The sequence below is a fragment of the Platalea leucorodia genome, assembly GCF_965183815.1.
Source record: "Platalea leucorodia genome assembly, chromosome: W".
Classification (NCBI taxonomy): Eukaryota; Metazoa; Chordata; class Aves; order Pelecaniformes; family Threskiornithidae; genus Platalea; species Platalea leucorodia.
In genome coordinates, this window is record NC_138859.1 from 25,159,339 (window position 1) to 25,182,499 (window position 23,161).

A 23,161-nucleotide genomic window follows, 5' to 3' on the forward strand; every position below is an offset into this window, starting at 1 on the left:
CTGCCTAGATCTCCCAATGCAGGCAGTCCAGGAGGGCAGGAATGAGATGCAGACACCCCAGTGGGATGAGCACCTCCATCCTGATGCTCAGGCACTAAGCTCAGTTGCAAAGCCTTGGACCAATGCTAAGATTATGCCAAGACTGGACCCCTGAGCGCCAGGTTTGGAGATCTCCACACTGTGTGGGTGGGGCAGGGTACCAGAGCCACCAGCTGGGACCATCAGGAGGAGGTGGAGGCACCAGTCAGTGGGAGCAAGATGAGCTGGGGAGAAGGGAGAAACTACTGAGTGCAGGCTAGCTATCTGCATAGGGGATGGCTCAGGGCCAGCCGATTAGATCTGGAGATGCAGGTCTTGTAATGCTACTGTCTGCATTGTTTTGCTGACCCAAGGCAGCTAAAAATAAAGGCAAGTAGACAAAACATCACCTGCTCTACTGACAAAGCACATATTGGTAACTAAGGGTGGCCTTAGAGAACCAGATTAGTGTGGCACAGCTGGATTCTCTGCAGCCTGCCCAATGCTCGTCCTGCGGCCAAGCACTTCCATAACACTGTTCTGCCTTATCAATGTTTCAGGGACCTCCCCTGACAGCTTTCCCCTTGCTGGGGCACTGAAAAGGTCTTTCTCTTCTACCTAGTGCCTTATTTCCACCTAAGGCATAAGTGTATCTTTGGGAGTCCTAACCCTTTGCCAGCTTGAAATATATCTAATAGCTTTAGAGGGGGAGACAGGCAGAAGATGGAGTTTCTTTAAGAAGGTAAGTTTAAGCCCCACTCCACCTTCTGCCTCACCATAAATGAATAATCATGAGAAAAGACATCACTACAGAGCATCAGGATGCTCCCAGCATCCTTTCAAACACCACATTTATCAGGGTTAAGTGAGACCCCAGCACAGCTCTCGGTCACTGAGCCTTGAAAGATGGAGAGGTAATTTATAGCAACCTGCTCCTTCTTCCCCCAGACTTTGCCCTTCGCCTGCTCTCAGGGGAGCACAGGGCTCTCCACTATCTCACTGCAGAAATGGGGAAGCTGCCCCAGCCTTAAGGGGCTCCTGAACCCCACTGAAAGCCAATAAGAGTAAAACCTCCTTCTGCTTTTTTGCCAGGCTCATAAACTGGCCTCTGCTGAGCCTTGTCCTCTACCGAGCCTTGTCCTCTACCGGAGCAGCCTGCCTCTTTCCTTGCTGTCTCAAATTATGCATCTGTCCTGGTTTCAGCTGGGATAGAGTTAATTTTCTTCTTAGTAGCTGGTATAGTGCTGTGTTTCGGATTTAGTATGAGAATAATGTTGATAACACACTGATGTTTTAGTTGTTGCTAAGTAGTGCTCACACCAGTCAAGGACTTTTCAGCTTCCCATGCTCTGCCTGGTGCACAAGAAGCTGGGAGGGGGCACAGGCAGGACAGCTGACCCAGACTGGCCAAAGGGCTATTCCGTACCACATGACATCGTGCTCAGTATATAAACTGAGGAGAGCTGGCCGGGGGGGAAGGCGATTGCTGTTCAGGAACGGGCTGGGCATCGTCGGTGGGTGGTGAGCAATTGTCGTGTATCACTTGCTTTATATTATTATTGTATTTTATTATTATTATTATTACTACTATTCTATTTCATTTTACTTCAATTATTAAACTGTTCTTATCTCAACCCACGAGTTTTTCTGACTTTCACCCTACCAATTTTCTCCCCTACCCCACTGGGGGGGGGGGGGGGAGTGAGCGAGCGGCTGTGTGGTGCATAGTTGCTGGCTGGGGTTAAACCACGACAGTCCTTTTTGGCGCCCAACGTGGGGCTCGAAGGGTTTGAGATAATAACAGATTAATCAGAGTGTATTAAGGAATTTGTATCTGTTAACAGCTGCTGGTCATAATATTGATTCATCTGTTCTCAGTATTAGTCTACCTGATCTGCACCATGCTCTTGTTTTTGCAGTACGTGTTAAAGATTGGTGCTGGGTGTTGCAGTTTGCTGTGCTCTGCAGTGATTTTAGTGATGTTTTGCCTGGGAGATTTGTTATTAAACACTGACCTTGAGCGCTATCTGGTATTTGGGTTCTGTAGTGAAGCCATTACTGTACTTTGGGTACCACCTCATGAAGACAATTAGCAATTATACCTCTTCCTCTGAGAGGTTTTCTATGGAGGAAATACAGAATGGCACCTTGGTTGCTTTCTTCTATGATGTTTCCTCCTTCATTACAACAACTTTTTTGTATCTTGAACATCCTTGGGTAGTTAAGATATATCTATTGATAGTTCTTGGGAATATTGTTTCGGTTTTGTCTAAGGTTAATAAGCATTTTAAGAATATCATCCAGAGATCTGCCCCAAGGCTGGATAGTTATGGGTGGCAGGGTGTGTGGGAGAGTATGGGCAAATGCCTAGGACGGTGGGCCCCTCCAGTGTTTTGGAACTTCACCCCTGAACAAGTGCAGAATCCTGAAAAATTAGTAGAACATTTGGGAAAAGTATGCTGTCACCCTGGCAATTCTAGGGAGACACAAATCACTGCAATGTGCTGGGGCCTGGCCCATGCCTACCGAGCCCTATTCAACACTATTCAGAACCCTCAAGGGGAAGAGAAGGTCTCTGGATCTGACAACAAAACGACGGGTGCTGTGGTTATGCCAGCCCCAGCGACGAGCACTGCCGATACGCCAGCCCCTGTGATGGGCGCTGCGGTTATGCCAGCCAGCCCAGCACTGTACTGATACTGGTACAGATTGATTCTCTGGTGTAGCCACAGCCCCGGCAACAGGCACTGTGGCTATACCAGACCCCATGACAGGCTTCGTGGCTATGCCAGTCCCGTTAACAGGCGCTGTGGCTACACCAGAGAACCAACCCGTGCCAGTATCACTTGCCCCTATACAGAAGAAAAAATAGACGAGAAAATCAGCTCGTTTAGTAAGGGCTGATGATGAGCCAGGGCCGTCAACAGAACAGGAGGAGGAAGAGGCAGAACCCACAAATGAGATGGTAACAACCCGATCTCTGTCCCTGAGTGAGCTGCGAGATATGCGAAAAGATTTCGGTTGTCGTCCAGGCGAGCACATCGTCACCTGGATGCTCCGATGCTGGGATAATGGGGCCAGTAGCCTGGAATTAGAGGGTAGGGAAGCCAAGCAGCTGGGATCCCTTTCTAGGGAAGGGGGCATTGACAAAGCAATTGGAAAAGGGGCAAAAGTCCTCAGCCTCTGGAGGCGACTTCTGGCAGCTGTGAAGGAAAGGTATCCCTTCAAGGAAGATTTTTTTATGTCAGCCAGGCAAGTGGACCACCATGGAGAGAGGTATCCAATACCTGAGAGAATTAGCCATGCTAGAGGTGATGCATAATGACTTAAACAATGAGCAGTTATCCAAAGATCCAGATGAAGTCCAGTGCACACGACCCATGTGGCGGAAGTTTGTACGGGGCGCACCATCATCGTATGCAAACTCTTTGGCAGTAATGACCTGGAAAGATGAAGAGATGCAACATATAGATGGGCTCGTGATCGAGGGGTGGACTTGACCATGGACGCTATTGCACAGGTTATCCATGAATGCGAAACATGCGCTGCAATCAAGCAAGCCAAGCGGTTCAAGCCTCTCTGAAATATAAATATGGGGAGGCCTGGCAGATTGATTAGATCACACTCCCACAAACCCACCAAGGCAAGCGCCATGTGCTTACAATGGTGGAAGCAACCACCGGATGGCTGGAAACATATCCCGTGCCCCATGCCACCGCCCGGAACACTATCCTGGGCCTTGAAAAGCAAGTCCTATGGCGACATGGCACCCCAGAAAGAACTGAGTCAGACAACGGGACTCATTTCTGAAACAGCCTCATAGACACCTGGGCCAAAGAGCATGGCATTGAGTGGGTATATCACATCCCCTATCATGTACCAGCCTCTGGGAAAATCGAACGATACAATGGACTGTTAAAGACTACACTAAAAGCAATGGGCGGTGGAACATTCAAACATTGGGATACACATTTAGCAAAGGCCACTTGGTTAGTCAACACTTAGGGGATCTGCCAATCGAGCTGGCCCTGCCCAATCAAGACTTTTACGTACTGTAGAGGGGGATAAAGTCCCTGTAGTGCACCTAAAAAATATGATGGGGAAGACAGTCTGGGTTACTCCTGCCTCAGGCAGAGGTAAGCCCATTCGTGGAATTGCTTTTGCTCAAGGACCTGGGTGCACTTGGTGGGTGATGCGGGAGGATGGGGAAGTCCGATGTATACCTCAAGGGGATTTGATTTTGGGTGAAAATAGCCAATGAACTGAATTGTATGATGTTAGTTGCTATATAATACTGGATGTCATCACTACTATGGTTGCTATATGCCATATCAACAGTATACAGGAAGAATCACCCAAATTAATGAAGAATGAACTTTGAGGAAACCGAGCAAAGTGCAGAGGTGATGGAACCAGAACTGGCTTCAGCATGCAACAATCCAACACCAGACACCATCTCTCCTGCCCTGAGGGGCTGTTATGACAGATGAAGCCCAAAGTCATGGACTAAATGAACTCAACAAACATTTGTGGAGGGATAACCTATAGACTAGGGAAATTATAACTATATGTGTGTGTATATATATATATATATATAAAAATATATCAAAAGACTGGAAAAGTGGTAGTGATTAATTGGAATGTATTGGAAAGTGTAAGACCTGGGCATGACATAGATGGTATGGAATAAGGGGTGGATACTGTCCTGGTTTCAGCTGGGATAGAGTTAATTTTCTTCTTAGTAGCTGGTATAGTGCTGTGTTTCGGATTTAGTATGAGAATAATGTTGATAACACACTGATGTTTTAGTTGTTGCTAAGTAGTGCTCACACCAGTCAAGGACTTTTTAGCTTCCCATGCTCTGCCAGGTGCACAAGAAGCTGGGAGGGGGCACAGCCAGGACAGCTGACCCAGACTGGCCAAAGGGCTATTCCATCCCATATGACATCATGCTCAGTATATAAACTGAGGAGAGCTGGCCGGGGGGGAAGGCGATTGCTGTTCAGGAACGGGCTGGGCATCGTCGGTGGGTGGTGAGCAATTGTTGTGTATCACTTGCTTTATATTATTATTATTGTATTATATTATTATTATTATTACTACTATTCTATTTCATTTTACTTCAATTATTAAACTGTTCTTATCTCAACCCACGAGTTTTTCTGACTTTCACCCTACCAATTTTCTCCCCTACCCCACTGGGGGGGGGGGGGGGGAGTGAGCGAGCGGCTGTGTGGTGCATAGTTGCTGGCTGGGGTTAAACCACGACAGCATCTCTTCTTTATTCCTCTCTCTTTTTGCTCCTCCTGGGTCTCCTCCTCCAGTCCAGGGCTGCAATTAAAAGTCCAGGTCTCTTCTGTTTCCCATGGAGAGAGTCGCAGAGAGTCACCCCTGCAGTGTATGTTTCCCTGGAGCATTTGGCTGCTTCCTAATGGGAAAATTGTCTGCTAGGATGAATCAAGGGCTCAGATCTCTGAGCTATTTGAAAAACATTATGCTCGAGTCTACCATTTGAGGCAGGTAAGTAACACGGTTTGGGTTGGTTTTTTTTGGTAGAAAAATAAACAGAGCTACAAAGATCCTGAGCTACACAACATACCCATGGCAAAATTTGAGATATCTCCCAGGCTTCTTGTTTCTGTCATCCTTTCCCATTTCTTTCTGTTGCAGTACAGAAATGCTGTACGCAGATGGAATACAGCTTGCATGAAAGATGCTGTGTATAATATCTTCGCGCTGCACACCAGCACTCGCCAATGTGACCTTGGTTAAAACTGGAAGCCATCCCAGATCTTTCTCCTTCACTAATATATTTAGAAGCCTTTGCTGAGCCTGGTAGAGCAACACTAACCTGCGCACTCACAGGGTGTCAGAATAAGTGTGCTGTGATATATAGCTTAGGAATCACAAGGCTACAGTAGAGCAGCAGGTGTGGAATTGGACTGGGCATGAGGATCCAAGAGTCATCATCTGGACCTTGGGTAACAGTTCACTGAGAAACAAATGATGTACTGCCCATCCCAGAGGCTGGCCAGGAATGCATATGCTGGGTTTGAGGGAGTCTAATGTACTCTGCTGGTGGGAACTGCTCAGACACCTTTCTGAGTTGTACATGCTGATGCTCAGGTTTTTGAAGCCTTGCTGAGATGAATGCCAGGATTAGCCTCTCTTGTGCACTTCCCAAATCCCTTTGCCACTAGAGTGAAATATCTTGGCAGGGGATATTTCTCTTTTGGGAGTGTGAGAGCTGGGAACAGCAAGCAGGGAGCTTGCTGGGGGAGGTCTTCCCACCCTGGCTATTCTGGAAGTGCCTGATAATAGTTATGAGTTATTACACTTCAGATTATCAGGACTCAAGGGAAACCTTCAGGTGACAGACACAAGGACTGTCACCACCTCCTGCCAAGACAGATAAATCTGTGTATCACCTTCCTAACCCTTGCTCAGGGAAATGCCATCTGAAAAGAGAATAGCTTCTCTCACTTAGTTCTCCAGCTCTTTCTGGTGCAACCACCATTTAAACAGGAACATACAGGTGTGATATACTGATACATGCAGGGTAACTATGTTTAAAATAAGGAAGCTGAGAGTGCAGGCATAGCTAAACAGAGAAGCTTAATGATATCCTACCACAGCTGAGTAGCTGTAGCTGTCCTCATGCATGATCTAAGCCCACAACAAGTGTCAGGTATTTCAGCCTACTAACTAGTGGTCACTAACCAGAGGGATATAGGTGTAGAATAAATACATAGAAACCACAGCTCTGCTGGTGAATGGTAACTTGTGTATCTCAACGTTCAATCCTTTTGACTATCAATCAGAGATGTGCAAGCTTAAAATCACTCAGGGTGCTGTCTCCTTGTAGAGCCTCACTGATGCCTGCAAAGAACTCTACCTGTAGGCACTGGTGGCATGATTACTTATGGATAAGCTTGGAGGACTCCTCCATAAATAGGGTCTAGCTGGGTGATTGTGGATCACTGAGACAAATTCATTTCTAGCCCATATGAAGTAGGTTCACAAAGGGCTTTTTGTACATGGTGATTTATTGGTGATGAGAGGTATCAGCCTGGTCCAGGCTATATGGAGTTGTATTTGCTGTGTTCACCCATGCTGTGTGTAACAGCACGGAGCACCTCCTCGGTGCTGGTCACAAAGTGATGGTATTCAGGGGCAATGCAGACTTTTACACGCTTCAACTAGTCTTGAAGAACCACCTCAAAGCTCAAGGTGTTCAGTTTCCATGCTGGTTTTGTCCCTTGGCCTTTTTCCCAGCAGTATTATCTCCAAACCCAAACCACTTAGCATGTTATTAGTCTGTTCCTGGCTGTGTTGAACCAGCCACCAAGCCCTCAGGCACCTGGCAATTGGTACCCATGCTCATCTGATTGCTGCTATCCACTGGCTGGTTTTATCTGGTCCTCTACTTGCATCTTATCATTGACATCCAACAAAGAACTTGCAGAGCTGTTTGCACTGCACCCAGCAGATCCTTGGCTAAGATCTGCTTGCATTGAGGTAATGCTACATCCAACTGCAGTGAAGCAGGACTCAGAAAGTGACACCAGCGATAATGTGCTTTACAATGAGTCATTAATAAAGAGAAAAGTGCTCAGAGGTGACAAAGTTCCTATTAAGCTTAACAGCATTAGGCCTGTTTAGTTAAGTTTAAGAGATAATTGCTATAGTGACACGTTCACATTTCTAAAGTGCAAAAACAATAGTTCCTTTTTGCAAATGTTAAGACATTTCTCTTGGAAAAGAGAAGGGAGGAAGGAATGAATGAATATCAGCTTGAGGAAATGAAGGCACATGCATCACTGAAGAAAAAATGAGGATTTTAGCTTGGAGCACATGTAAAAAAAGAAATAGGAAAAAAAAATCCAGAGATGATCTCTGTATGAGGTTGTGCTCCTGCTGGAAGAAAGGGCTGCCCACTGCAGTCAGCCCTGCTTGGGAGTGGTTTGGTACCTCTGCTGCAGAGATAACTCTCCTGAGCATGTTATCAGGCATTGGAAACCTCCAAGGTCACAGCTGCCAGCCCAGGCACCCTGTTAATGCCTGGTTATGACCTTGAAGGACCTTTTCATGGAAGCTTAAACTGATGGAAGGTGTTGCTGCTGTGGTCCCACCCTTGGCCACACGGCAGTCAGAGATGAGATGTCATGTAGTGAGTCAGAAGCTAAATTGGTCCAAAAAAAAGAATCACTTAAACATCATAGAATCATAGAATGGTTTGGGTTGGAAGGGACCTTAAAGATCATCTAGTTCCAACCCCCCCGCCACGGGCAGGGACACCTTCCACTAGACCAGGTTGCTCAAAGCCCCGTCCAACCTGGCCTTGAACACTTCCAGGGAGGGAGCATCCACAACTTCTCTGGGCAACCTGTTCCAGTGTCTCACCACCCTCACAGTAAAGAATTTCTTCCTAATATCTAAGAATTTCTTCCTAATATCTAATCTAAATCTACCCTCTTTCAGTTTAAAACCGTTACCCCTCATCCTGTCACTATACTCCCTGACAAAGAATCCCTCCCTATCTATCTTTCCTGTAGGCCCTCTTTAAGAACTGGAAGGCTGCTATAAGGTCTCCCTTAGAATATTTATGCCAAGCCAACCCACCAGACACTTAGCTCAGGGTTGCCCTAGCCACCTACTTACCTCTCCCCACCTTCTACCCCACTGTGTTCCTCCTAGGACATCTCCTGCACCTCCTGGCTTCAGGTGGCCCAGATATTTCCCTGGCCTGAAGAAGGCCCAAGAGCTCATCTGTTTTTTCTAACTCTACCAGTTGGCCTAATAAAAGATAGCATCTCTCCACACACACCACTGACTTCAAGGAGACCTCGCATGTAGCTGGTTCTGCCCAAGATAACCTGTCACTCCTCCGTCTTTGTGCTTATCTGTGGGAACAGGGTGTGTGCAGCTGGAGCCTCGCCTGGGTCTCTGGGTTTCCCTCCCTCTTCTGCACCTTAATGTGCTTATTGTTTGTGTGTCTTTGCTGTTGGAGAGGAAGAAGGAGGCCTTAAATGAATTGGGTCAAACAAGTTTTTCAGCTGCATGCAGGTTAGGAGAGGCCACAAGAACCACAGCCCTTTGAAGTCAGGCTGCTCCTTTTCTTTTTCACGGGCTGTTTTTTAATTCTGACAGTGAGTGATACTTCCTCAGATGGAGATCAATTCACCGATCACAAGAACAAAGGCTCTCTAAACACACCACTAAGGGCTCGCATTGCAATGACATATCATTGATGGAAGGCCAGGAGGCAGCTCCAGCTAAATCATGTTTATAATAAGGGCAAACCTTTCCTCCAGGACCTTTCACACTAAAAAACCCAGGAACTGGGCAAAAATGAGGGCATCTCTCCATTCCTAAGGAAGGAATCTGCCATCAACAGACGTTAGTTTTATCACTTGTATTTAGATGTCAAGGTGGCAGGTACTTTTGAAACGCCTGGCCATGTTGATGATGTTTAATCCATGAGAAGACTTAGGGCCCGAGGTCCACAACTGAGGTATGTGGTCTCCAGACTTCACTGATCCCTAGGCAGTGATGCTAAGGAGGCCACTGTGGACCTGGAAACTCCACACTCATCTTTCCTCATTAGTCTTGGTTTAACTTTCTGGTTTCCTTTGGGTACAAAGAAGGTCCTTGGGCAGAGTCTGTGGAGTTATGTTTAACTTAAACAGTCTTAAGAGCAGGGACTGGGTCTACCCCTTCTAGATAGATGCCTAGGCAATGAGCTGTAAACTCACATGTTCTCTCTGTCTCTCTCTCTCTCCACCAGTTAATTATTTTATACAAAACAGAGAAAGAAGCTGAACAAGTCCCACTCCAGAATAACTTGCCAGGTGGCTCATCTCCTCGAAGCTGGGAAAGGGTCTTCAAGGTCTCCTCAAGCACGTCCAGATGGGTGCGCTAACCCATGGGTTATTGAGTACAAAGGCACAGCTTCTCCATGGCACTATTTTGCAAGAAAGGATTAGCTTGTACATTAATCTGCAGGAGATGGTCCAGCATGGACCCCTTGGAGGAAGACTGCACCTCCTTGCTGCCTGTTAGTCACCTGCTCCCCATCATGGTCTCATCATCCCCATGGTCTCATCATCTTCTCCCAGCCAGCTAAGGCAGCTCACACGAGCAGCCACTCAGGCCATGACTACATGATCAGCTAAGCGCACATCCAGGCCTGGTCTCAGGATTAGATTTGCCCACTGTCTTTGCTGTAAATGCTCAAGCTCAGCCCAAGATGACATTAGGCTGATCTCTGAAGCTCTTCCCCTTGTGGTACAGATGTAGCCCAGCTTTGCTCATGCAGACTATCTCACTCAGGACTGAGGGTCTCCTACAAATGTGGTGCAGCAATGCCGAGTTCTCTTCTAAAACATTTTCATGTATGCAAATGAGGCTCTGCAGTCATATCTTGACACAGGCTGAAGAGTTGGCATCACAAAACTAGGATTTCTTCCAAATCGCCACTGGGCCTCCCTATGGACATTTTGGAAATGCCAGGACTCTTCCTTGGGGTTTTTAAAGAGCCTTTCTGGGATGAATAACAGAACAGAGCATAGCCAGGGGTTCAGCGTCACTGATTCTGTGCAGCTGTTCTATGGCTAATGTAAAAGTCTGTATTCTGAAAAGGTCAAAAAGGCAATTAAAGAGATAAAAGACCAGCCCTTTCCAGTACTGAAGCAGATGCTCAGCCAAAACATTTGCCTGTAAGATTGTATTTCCTTAAGGTTTATTTACCATTAAGTGTTTTTAGGGACGGGATCATAAAGATAATGAACTGAATGACAAGTATAGCCAGGATTCCTTTGCAAATTATTCCTGTTGGGTTAGACAAGCATTTGAAAAGCAAAATGCTTTGTTATGATTTTACAACAGGAGACCCTGAGCTCATCCCTGGCAGCTCGTCTCTGCTTTAACTTGCTGGTGAAGCCAAGTAACCTGCGGTGTTAAGGGAAAGCTGAGCAAAGTAGCTGCATTGAACCAGCAGCTGGATGATTTGCAAGGACTTTCTCCCTTGCAGCAATGCCAGCTTAAAAAATTTCTGCTCTCCCCACCCTGACTGCTCACTACATCACCCTGTGCTCTTCCGTTGTCCTGGCACTAAAGCAGATCAACGAACTGATCTAGGTTAAAAATAAAGAGTGAGGGGTTTTGGGGTGGGGTCTGGTGCCAAGAACAGTTTCAATCAAATTACCTAAATTTTCAAATGTGGTTGTGTTTGTTTGAAAACATTATTTTTAATCTTGTTTTGCAATGAGAGTTCTTTTGTTTTCCCTAGGACATTTACTAGTAACTATTAAAATATGCTGATTTCCAACTAAATTTAATATTTTGCTATTTTTTTTGTTATTTTGTTAGGTGGGTATGTGCTCAAAGTGGAGACTGTGGAATATTCATCACCAGAGATGAAAAATGGGCCAGAAATCACAGCTAACCTTGTCTTGGGTGTAGGGAACATATGAGATGAACAGCCGAGGTCCCTCCCAGATCTGTTTTGCTATGAGTCTAGGACAGAAACACCTATTTAGGTCACCATATAAATGAATACCCATTTTTCAAATTTTAAAACAGATATTTTACATTATAGATGTTGTGCATGTATTTACTCATTTGCACCAAATCACAGAACTTAATGGAATTTAACTAAAATGCAGTGGACAAATGAATTATTAATGAGTTTATTCAAATTTATTCTCATGGACCTGGGACCTGAGACCCGTGCCCCAGCAAGCAGTTTGTAGAGGGCCACCCTGTTTTGAAGGATGAGAGAGTCAAACAGCATGGACATGGGTTGCTCCCAGTCAGAGCTCTCAGGGATGAAGCGTAAATGTGTTGGATAAAGAGGGAAACATCAGTTTGTTTAAAACCAACTCAAATGAAGAAAGTCCTGTTGTTGGTGACCTGACTTGACAGATGTATGTAGTGACCAGAAACAAGATTTTTAGAACTAATGGCTTTTCACACTTCATTTTTTTATTCCTGGAGGATTAAAACACACTTTGCTGCTTATTTCAACAGCCAATTCTTTTCTGAGTCCTGGATGAAGAAGTCATTGAGCTGAGCTAGGCAAGAAAATGGAAATGAAGTAAATAAATAGTCTCCCTGCATCTGTGGAAAAGTAGGCTTCTGTCAAAAGTTGTGTTAGTTCCTCAAGAAACCAGGGCTTCACGTGCTTTGCCTTGACTGCGACTGCTCCACTGATCTGGTAGCATTTGCAAATTTCGTAATTAAGGAAATTTAATAGAGTGTGATAAGCCTAGGACTTTCAAGAAGTTGTAATCCTTTATTTTTAAAGGTGTATGTAATATAAATACAAAAACCTGCTTTAAGTAAAAACCATTAAAAGATTTTTTTTTTTGGTCTCCATCCTGCTGGCTTACTGCATCTCAAGTAGGAAATGGGGATGTCTGATCTGTGTGCAGGGGAGGTCGAAGTCCAGGGGGAAAAATGAGGCTTGTTCTGCTCCCTGACCCGGATCTTGGGTCCCTGGCCAAGCTCTGGAGCCCTCTGGGAAAGGGTGGCTGAACATATCCACCACCTTCCCATGGTGTACTCATCCAGACAGCCTGGCTGAACAGAGAATCCAAGAAAGTTAGTGCTGAGCCAGGCAGCAGGAATGGCACGTCTCAGGACAACCTGCGTGCAGCACAAACGTCAAGGGATCAATTCAGCGGCCTAAACGTAGGTCTCCAATGCCACGTGAGATGCTCTAGGTACTGAGACGGAGCCTGGTGGGCATGACACAGGGCTCACAGGAGACATGTCATGGAGTGGTGGCTGAAGGCAAGGCCAGAGATGGCCTCAAACATCTCAGCTAACACAGGAGACCCTCATTTAGGCAACCCAGAGGCCCATGGGCCTGAGCTACAGCCACGCTCCTCTCCAGTGAGGATGGGAGCCATGCGGGTCATGAGACTTCAGTTGTTGCGCCCGTTCCAATTCACTCTTCCCCTTGCAGGGCAAACAGTCCTGAAACCTGAAGGACATCCAAACAAAGAAGCTAGATGGAGCCAACAGAGAATCCCCCAGACCTCTCAGCTAGAGCAGAGCTCGCCTGGCTCCTGCCTCATCCACCACCCAGACCCAGGGGCAGGGATGCATCCAGGGCAGCAGGGGCTGGGCAGGGTATAGGGCTGAGGCTCTTTGTTCCCGGATACCACGTGATGCCTCAAAATACTTGGCACTATGGGGGAACACGGGCTTGCGTTCACAAAGCTTGGAGCACGGAGAGAATAGACATCCTAGTCTCTGCCTTCCTCTCCTCCCCATCAGGGAGATGCCATTCAATCAACTCAGGCTACTTAGAATCATAGAATCATAGAATCGTTAAGGTTGGAAAAGACCCTTAAGATCATCGAGTCCAACCATAAACCTAGCACTGCCAAGTCCACCACTAAACCATGTCCTCGAGCACCACGTCTACCCTTCTTTTAAATACCTCCAGGGATGGAGACTCAACCACTTCCCTGGGCAGCCTGTTCCAATGCCTGACTACCCTTTCGGTGAAGAAGTTCTTCCTAATATCCAACCTAAACTTCCCCTGGCGCAGCTTGAGGCCGTTTCCTCTCGTCCTATCACTTGTTACTAGGGAGAAGAGACCGACCCCCACCTCACTACAACCTCCTTTCAGGGAGTTGTAGAGAGCAATAAGGTCTCCCCTCAGCCTCCTCTTCTCCAGACTAAACAACCCCAGCTCCCTCAGCCGCTCCTCAGAAGACTTGTGTTCTAGACCCTTCACTGCCTTCGTTGCCCTTCTTTGGACATGCTCCCCCATCTCAATGTCCTTCTTGTAGTGAGGGGCCCAAAACTGAACACAGTACTCGAGGTGCGGCCTCACCAGGGCTGAGTACAGGGGCACTATCACCTCCCTGGTCCTGCTGGCCACACTATTCCTGATACAAGCCAGGATGCCATTGGCCCTCTTGGCCACCTGAGCACACTGCTGGCTCATGTTCAGGTGGCCGTCAACCAACACCCCCAGGTCCTTTTCTGCCAGACAGCTCTCCAGCCACTCCTCCCCCAGCCTGTAGCGTTGCATGGGGTTGTTGTGACCCAAGGGCAGGACCCGGCACTTAGCCTTGTTGAATCTCATACAGTTGGCCTCGGCCCATCGATCCAGCCTGTCCAGGTCCCTCTGCAGGGCCTTCCTACCCTCCAGCAGATCGACACTTCCACCCAACTTGGTGTCGTCTGCAAACTTCCTGAGGGTGCACTCAATCCCCTCATCCAGATCATCAATGAAGATATTGAACAGAACTGGCCCCAATACTGAGCCCTGGGAAACACCACTCGTGACCGGCTGCCAACTGGATTTGACTCCATTCACCACCACTCTCTGGGGTCGGCCATCCAGCCAGTTTTTTACCCAGCAGAGAGTGCCCTTATCCAAGCCGTGAGCAGCCAGCTTCTCCAGGAGAATGCTGTGGGAGAGAGTGTCAAAGGCCTTACTAAAGTCCAGGTAGACAACATCCACAGCCTTCCCCTCATCCACTAAGCAGCTCACCTTGTCATAGAAGGAAACCAGGTTAGTCAAGCAGGACCTCCCTTTCATAAACCCATGCTGGCTGAAAAAAACTGCAGCTGGACAGAGGGACAGCCTTATATACTTCATATAAGCAAATTAAATCCATGGGCCCCTCCTGCCTCTCTACCGCCTTCTGCCCCCACATCTGTATTTCTTGATTGTACCTGCTAATGGCAGCTTTTGCTAGACCCAGGGAAAGCCAGTAACAAGCCCATCTGAGGAACCGGCACCCATCCCTTTGTGTGGATGAGCTTAAGAGGGACTCTCGGCAGAGTTGTGCTAAGCTCTTTTTCTCCTGGAGGCAAAATCCTCATTCCCAACGTAAGCTGCAGCCAATTTACCCTGGCCCAGAGCCTGGGAACAAGAGACTATTGCTAAACTCAGACAGCCTCTTGAACTAGGGATGCTGCTCCGTGCCATTTCCCCCAAAGGCAGTTTGTGTCAATGCCTCCACTCTTAACAACCTTGCCTCCACTGGATGGCAAAAGGGCCTTTTTGGCATCTGGTTTGCAGCATTATAAAGGAAGACAATCTTCTTGCCAGGACAAGAGAGTCAGATGCTATCTACACTTGAGTCCACGGGGCACGCTGTGGGGCTGTGTCCAGACACCCAGTGCAAGCTTTAGACGTCAGAGGCAGGGTGCCGGGAGGAGCAGCCCAGAGCTCCAGTCAGCTTGCCCTGCGTCTCTGCAATGCCGTGCTGCCAGCTGGCAAACGTTCCCATGGACACCCCAGATCAGTCAGCGCATCTCCATCGCATGACAGCTGAAAGTCCCCTAGACATGCTCCTGAGGCATCCCTGCTTTCCCTCAGAAATTTCCCCTGGGATGACAGCATGGCAACCAAACTCTGAATCTCTTACTGCTGTCCCTGTAGCAGCGATGAGAAGAAACTCTCCCTGCATGGGAAGGTTGCTTAGCTCAGGAGGTGACCCAATGTTGAGGGCACCTGCCCTTCCTGTCCCTGCCACCAAGGAGAAGTGTTTCTGGAGGAGCAGGGAGAGGGTGCCTGGTCCTGTACCTCTCACAGGAGCTTCTTCATCATTATTCTTTCTAGGCCAGCTTGTGTTATCCCTCTCATAAAGAGATCTCCAACAGCACCTACCCATTTCTGACCCCATCCCAACACCTCCCACACTCACCTCTGAACCTCCCTGCTCTTCCCAGCTTTCCTCACTTCCCCAGCTCTTATTTCCAGTGCTGGAAGCAGCCATTTCATACTCAAGCCTTTGCAGCCCTGGGCTGGAGCGTGCCTGCTGCAGATAGTCCTTGGAGAACAGAGCTGTTAATCTGTGACCGGATCTGTCGAGCACACGCAAACCATGATTTGCAGAGCTTATAACTAATTAAAAATTAAACAAACTTTCCTGGAAGTGGCAAATGGCACTTTTTGACAGCAGGACCAAATTTCATGCTCTTTCTTCAGTACATGGAGGCTTTTCTCTCTTACAGCAGTTTCATGGAATTATTTATTTTCAAAATCTGGGCAAAACACCATGCTTTCCCCTCATTCTTGAAAATGGTCAAAATAGTTTGGCTGAAACTTTCCAGAGAACTTCAGCCTAAGGCAGACACAGAATCATAGAATCGTTAAGGTTGGAAAAGACCCTTAAGATCATCGAGTCCAACTGTTAACCTATCAATCACTGCCAAGTCCACCACTAAACCATGTCCTCGAGCACCACGTCTACCCTTCTTTTAAATACCTCCAGGGATGGAGACTCAACCACTTCCCTGGGCAGCCTGTTCCAATGCCTGACTACCCTTTCGGTGAAGTTGTTCTTCCTAATATCCAACCTAAATCTCCCCTGGTGCAACTTGAGGCCATTTCCTCTTGTCCTATCACTTGTTACTAGGGAGAAGAGACCGACCCCCACCTCACTACAACCTCCTTTCAGGTAGTCTGGCATGGAAAAATTTTTGCCCAAACAATTACAGTTTGACAAAACTATAAGCTGAATTACCAGTGCCTTAAGTGCTGGGCTCTGTTGTGCTGATAACTCTGGATATGCTGGGAATTTGCACTGGCCACGGGCATGGTCTGTAAACATGATGAAGCTTTAGGGTCTTCTGCTCTAGGAAAAGGTAGGGGGAGCATAGCCACGAGAGGGAGTGCAATTCCTTATTCTCACCATGCGGCACAGCCCCGCTGCCACTAACCACACCAGCCCTCTGGCTATAAGCTGTGTTTCAGCTGTGGATGGGTTCTGGTGCAGGCCCTGTGCTGTGGCGAGTCTCTCCCAGTAAGAATTATGAAGAAAATGATGAAGCACTACAGTATGCTTGTGTCACATCTAACAAACGGCCCACCCACAATGCCAGGCTATTTCAACATCACGCATTTTGTTTCTGAAACCAAAAACAGTAGGTGAAAAGTTACAAGGAGATTCAAAGAGGTCTCAGTGCTGGATCTCAGGAGCTTGGGTCTGAACACATGGATGGATCCTAAAGAGGACATGGAGCACAGCATATCTGTCCCACCTCCTTGCAGCACCAAAAGAAGAAGGAAGAGCAGGCCCTGATCTTAAATGGCCACTTGATAGCCAGCGGTAGAATTCAATCTGCAAAGATCCTGGCCTCCCCGAAGACACTAGAAAGACGATGGGCTAGCTCGGGGGAATCGGGCCCCCACGCCATGGTTCCCAACCTAAGTACCTCTATGTGAACACTGGGTTCAGTCTCATTTTCAAAGTGACCAACTCAATGAGGTCAGAACTGCAATGGACTTTTTGCTCCACAGGGGATATAGAGGAGATTGTGCAGGGGACCTATTTGTATCCAAGCAACACCGCAATTGCTGTGTGTTCCACGCATGTTTTATTCACTCAGGGCTCAGGCCAAATCTGAAACACACCATCAAATGTGACCAAGTTATTGTAACATAACAAGTTATGGCCCATGAGCTGGGCTGCTAAATCGTTCCTGTGTGTGCTCACGACCTGTCCATGTGGTGAAGGAAGATGCGTCAGCTGAACTTGCCATGAATGTGTTTTAAACCACATGTTTTACTTCAGAACCAGAGCATGTTAAGAGCTTATACAAGGTCAGCAGTTCCAAGACAGGTTGGTAACTTAGGCTGCTGGGGTAACAGTCAACAGGAGAGGTTTGAGACGATGCACTTTATCTCGCAATTTGGGTTGTCTTCTAGTACACACCAGGACAGTCACAGCAGCTCAGCTAACCTATGAAGCCACCATATTTCAGCTGTATTGGTTCAGGAACCTAATGCCCCTGAGCCTTGACAGACACAGGCAGGGAAATTTTTTAGGCGCTGGACTAGCCACAAGAGGGGGATCACAGTGAATGCAAGAGATGCTGAAAACTGGAAAACATACTGGAACCCCAGACTTCCGAGTACCTTCAGGGGCTCCTATGGAGAGCTTCTGTAGCTGGACCGTATCCTTCCTCTGGATGGAAAAGGGCTGCTGGTCCTTCATGGCTGCCCACCCCTTGCATCCTTCCTCTCCAAAACCAGATGATACAGAGGACTCACAGTTTTATCATGCGAAAGCTCTCTGTGGTTCTTTGGGTGATATCCCCAAATCCTGCCTCTGCTTTCTGTTGGGAACACACATTCCTGCATCAGTAGAGAAAAGTCACAGCAGCTGCTCCAACCTTTCTAATTTAAATCTTTCCTTTAAATCTAAAAATGCACTAGTAATGAAGGATTTCCATTGAAATCGGAGAGTTTTGACTAAGTAACGCATTCAGAGTCAGATCCCAGGCTGGATCAGCAGTTAGCAATGGTTATACTTGGCCTTAGAGCAGAGGTCCCAGGCTGAATCGGAGCATCGCTGTTCCAAGGTTCTCCACCTGAAACAGATGGACTGCAGAACAACGTACCCTAAAGGAACAGCTTGAAATGATGAAAGTTTGCTGCATCCACCACAGAAATCCTGGAAAATAGTGTGCAAATATGTTGGAAATGTTCTAAATGCACATGGGGAGGACACTCCCCCCTGAATAGCTGACATTGAGGGTGAAGACTTGAATACTTAAGAGTTTAAGCTGACAATGTTCTTCCATGACTCACCATTGTGCCGACTGCACTCAGGGATCTGGTGGGAAAGCACGGAAGCTTGATGACGGGGTAGGCTGCCAGATGAAATAAAAACAAATTGTGATTTTGGCTAGATCTGACTTTAAAAAAAAAAAAAAAATCCCAAATCCCCCAAACAACAGCCTGCCAAAGAAAACAACCATCAAAAAAAACCTGCTGTCAGGACCTCGATATTTTTCCCTTTGGAATACCAGTTTTGGGACCAAGTTGATTAAATGTATAAAGGAGGCTTCTTGTTCTCCTAATTTCATGGAGTGAGACGGATTTAGGTGCATTCTTTGCCTACTTTCTCTGCAAGTCACATTTTATTCCCTCATAGCCCAACCCTTAAGAGGCTGAGGAGTGATATGGGATCATCCCCAGGTTTTGCCAGGTTGGCTTCAGGGATGATGTCGGTATAACAAAACATGGGGCAGGTGGCACCCTAAGCTTGTGATACGCATGAACACGGAAACTGATCCTTTCAGAAAGTTTTTTTTTTCTCAGAAGAAAAACTTTTATCTTAAATCCCCTTTCCCAGCGCACTGGAGAACGCAGGCAGACAGGGACAATTAGGAAGGGGATGCAGAGAGGATCCAGACCTGCTAGATCCCCAGGAAAGTGGGGGTAATGCCATTAGATGTACTCCACTCCACCATGCTCTTGCCTGCGAGTGGGACCTGGGGGTCTCGCAGCAGGATGATGATGCTGGAGCAGCGCTGCCGCTCTGTATTTTGTTTTTTTTTTTCCCCATCTAAAGGTTTACTTGGCTGGAATTATCTAATAGTCCAGGACACGACAGCTCGCTGCAGTTTTTCTCCAGAGGGCATTGCATTTGCACAGTCAGCCCTGCAAACCTCCTCAGCGGCCCGTGAAGGCCGGTGACCGGTGGCAGGGGGGCTGAAGGTGGACGTCGGGGAGCTCCCGCTTCCCAACAGCACCGGCTTCCCCAAACTCTGCCCGTTTGCTGTGCCAGGGCCTGATGCCAGCCCGCAGTCCAGCTACCCCCCGCTCCCTCAGGCACAGCCGTGGCGGGGCTGAGGGGATCCTGCCTCCACGTCCCGCCCGTGCCCCGCGGGACCCCACTCGCGTTGGTGACTGTTATTCCCCCTCAGAGAGACCTTGAGGGCCTTGAGGGGAAGGCGGGCGGCGCTCCCCTCAGGCGGCCGCCGGCCCCACCTCTCCGCCCCGATTGGCTGAGCCGCCCGCCCGTCCGCCGCGGTTTGTTTGGTCGCGTGGAACTGTCAAGCCCGCCGCGGCGGGGCGGGGCGTCCTCCCTCCCTGCCGGTCTCACGTGGCAGCGCGCGGCGCCCGACGGGGCGGGCGCGACGGCGGGACCCCCCTCACCCCCCCTTGCGACGGGGCGGGCGGGCGAGCAAGGGAGCCGCGCTGAGGGAAGGGAGCGGGCTACCGACATCCGGGCCCTTCGCTCGCCGCCGCCGGGAGACGCCGCCAGGACGGGGCGGGCGGGCTGCCGGTACGCAGGTGGGTCCGCGTCCCTGTCGTGTTCTCCCCCCGCCACAACCCCGTTCCACAGCCGCCGCCTCCCCCGCGTCGTTGCCACTGCCCCGTCCCGCCCGGTCCCGTTCCACTGGCGGGGACGATGATCCTCCCCCCCGCTCCGCGCCGCCGGGGCTCCCTCCCTTTTAATTTCGTTTTAGACGGTAAGTTCTTGTTCTTATTTTATTTAAGAGAAAGAACGCCCCATTTCCTCCTGCCCGGCCCTATCGGAATTCCCGTACCGGGGGGTGGAACGGGGCTCGGGGTCCCCCGTCTGGTGACCACGGGTGTGCCCCGGCGGGACGTGGCCCCCCACCCCAGCGCCCTCCTCCCCGCCCCGCGTGGACCCTCCTGCGTGGGGAGGCGGTGGCGGCAGCTTCCCCTCCCTCCCTCCCCGGGACCGGGGTGAAGGTGCCCGGTTCTCCCGGCGGGGTCGCGGCACTGGTGGGTCCCCGAGCTGCGGCAGCATCACGCAGAGGCAGAACCGCTGTCACCGTCACTCCTGGCTTCCAGGTCTGCTATTTCCCCCCTTTCTTTTTGTTGAATAATAATTATTATTAATTTTTTTGTTGATTAATCATTATTATTAATTTTTTTGAAAAAAATTTTTTTTTTATTGTGGCAAAACTTTTGCTGAAGTTGCTGCTGCCTGCGGTACCTTGTGCTGCAGCCGACATGATCCTGAGCGCTGCCAAGCGCATGCTGACTTATAGGATCAGCTTTTACTTGTAATTAAGGATAAGATGCGGGGGGTGACCCCATCACAGCCCATCCCTTCTCCTCTGCACCTTGCACCAAGGCAGGGACCCGGTGGCTCAGGACCCCCCTGGTGCTGGGGAGTCTTTGGTGGGTTTTTATTCCGGTTATTTATCCGGCTGCTGCCTGAGCGCATGTAAATTCGGAGGTGGTTGCGGCTTGTGCACGGGGTTAGGGTGGCAGCTCGGGCGAAGTGTTGTCCCCGCTGATGCTGAAGGGCTTCATGCTGTATCACCCTGTCACTTAGGTTTGCCTGGCGCAGGATCCCTCCCTGAATAATCCCGTGTCCTGCCTCTCCAGCAGCGGCACCGAGCCTCAGCGATGCGGTACATCTGCTGGCGTATTCTCCCACTGCGGGCAGGAGCGGGGCTGGCTGCCCTCTGAATGGGCTGCCTGGAGGAGGGGGACCTGAGGGTCTGCTTGTGTGCCCCTGGCTGTGGTGCCCAGGGGACCGGTGGGCCTAGTGGTGAGCATCCCTGGGATGGGCTCAGCCCGGGTGTGGGGAATGTGGGGCAAGAATCCCTGGGACGTGCTCAGCGTGGAACGAGCATCCCCGGGATGCACTCAGCCCGGGTGTGGGGAGCATGGGGCGAGCATCCCAGGTGGCGTGGGTGCTTTGCCACCTCCTGTGCTGCTGGCAGTGGTCCTAGCATCCCCAAAGGTCCCCGCTGTCCCCCGGCCGCACATGGTGTGCGGCAGGAGGGGGAGCTCGCACCGTGCTGACTAAACAGGACGGCGAGCTGTGTAGGACAGGGGACAGCCCCGAGCAAGGGGAACCCCCTTCCTCTGAACCCCCCTTTCTGCCAGCCCTCACCACAGCGAGCTTCCTCTGAGCCCTCCTACCCATATTGTGCTATTGATTGCTGAGATGAACTTCCTCCTGAAATCATTAAAGCTTAAAAAATTGATGGCACAACAGAGCCCTTTATTAGCTACATAACTTTTCTGGCTTGCTTTCTTTCTTCTCCTTTTTTTTTTTTTTTTTTTTTTTTTAATCAACACAAAAGGGCAGAGCCTGAGCTCAGATTTGTGTCCTGTATCCCCGTGAGAGCCGGGCAGCATGCCCTCCTCCACCCCAGTTACTCATCAGCACAGCCGTGCTGGGCTATTTAATAGGAAAAAAGGCAAAGAAGGAATCGATGTGTGCAGGTTTTTTCTTTTAACCTCAGCCTCCTCTCTTTGCAGCCTGCAGATAGGTCTATTTATTTCTGCTCTTATAAATAAAAATATTTGAATGGGGACTGTAATATTTTATTCCCTGTAATGCCCATCCTTTGGTCTAACGGCAACTGAGTTCTTGCTTGGTATTAACTTACCATTTTAGTAACAGTTGAGTTTTCCTGAAGGAAATCCCTCTGGGCTGGCCATTACCGTGTCATTGTATAACACAGTAGAAAGATGGATTACCTAGATGGATCTCCTCCAGCGTGACTTCTCCAAATGAGACTTCAGCTAATTCATCCCCGCTCCCATTGCAATCGTCACCCATTGGGGTGGGTTTTATAGCTTCTAGGAAATATTTGCAGTATCTCCTGGCATGCAGTTGTAAATGCAGGCGCTGATTTTCCAGGGGGACTGTTGGCAGCATCCTGCTTCATGCAAAGCCCCAGCTCCTGGAGTCAAGTCAACCCCTACGAGTTCTCCTTTAGCGGAGAAATATGAAGTTTTTACTTTTTCTGGTTATTCAGAGAGGTTTTGAAGTGTGCTTGAGTGCGTCTGGAAAGATAAGAAAGAAGGAGCCAAAAAAAATGTACATTTATATATGTGTGTGTGTGTACGGGAATAAAATACATCACACTATTTTGAAGCCAATATAACATTTTGTTGAAGGATCCCTTAGTGATCCTGTGCCGGAGCAGGGATCGAAAGTCACGTAGAGGGGACACTGCCTTGCTGCGTGGCCTTGGGCCAGTCATTTATCTTCTCTGCTGCAGTGTTGGTATCTCAGGAGCCTGGCTGCCTGCGCTGCCTGCGTTTTCTGCTAGCCCTGTCTCAATGCTGCATGCTATCCCCCTCCTCCTCACCATAATTTTCATGTGGCTCTTGCACCCCGTTATTTTTAGGGTGCTGCATCAGGGTGGAAACCCTTGGGTTCAAAGCATCCCCCCCAAATGCTTCCTTTCTAGGACAGGAGCAATAGGTGCATCCCTCCGTGCTTCCTGTTTTTCAGAACATCAGCTTGGTTCTGGGTAATGCCGACCGCCCTGCATGCCCCCCGTTTGTCATCACTACAGAATATTGCACACTACTGCCAAAAATGGTGAAGCTATAAAACAAGAATAGCTCAGAGGGGTTTATATTTGCAGACGACAC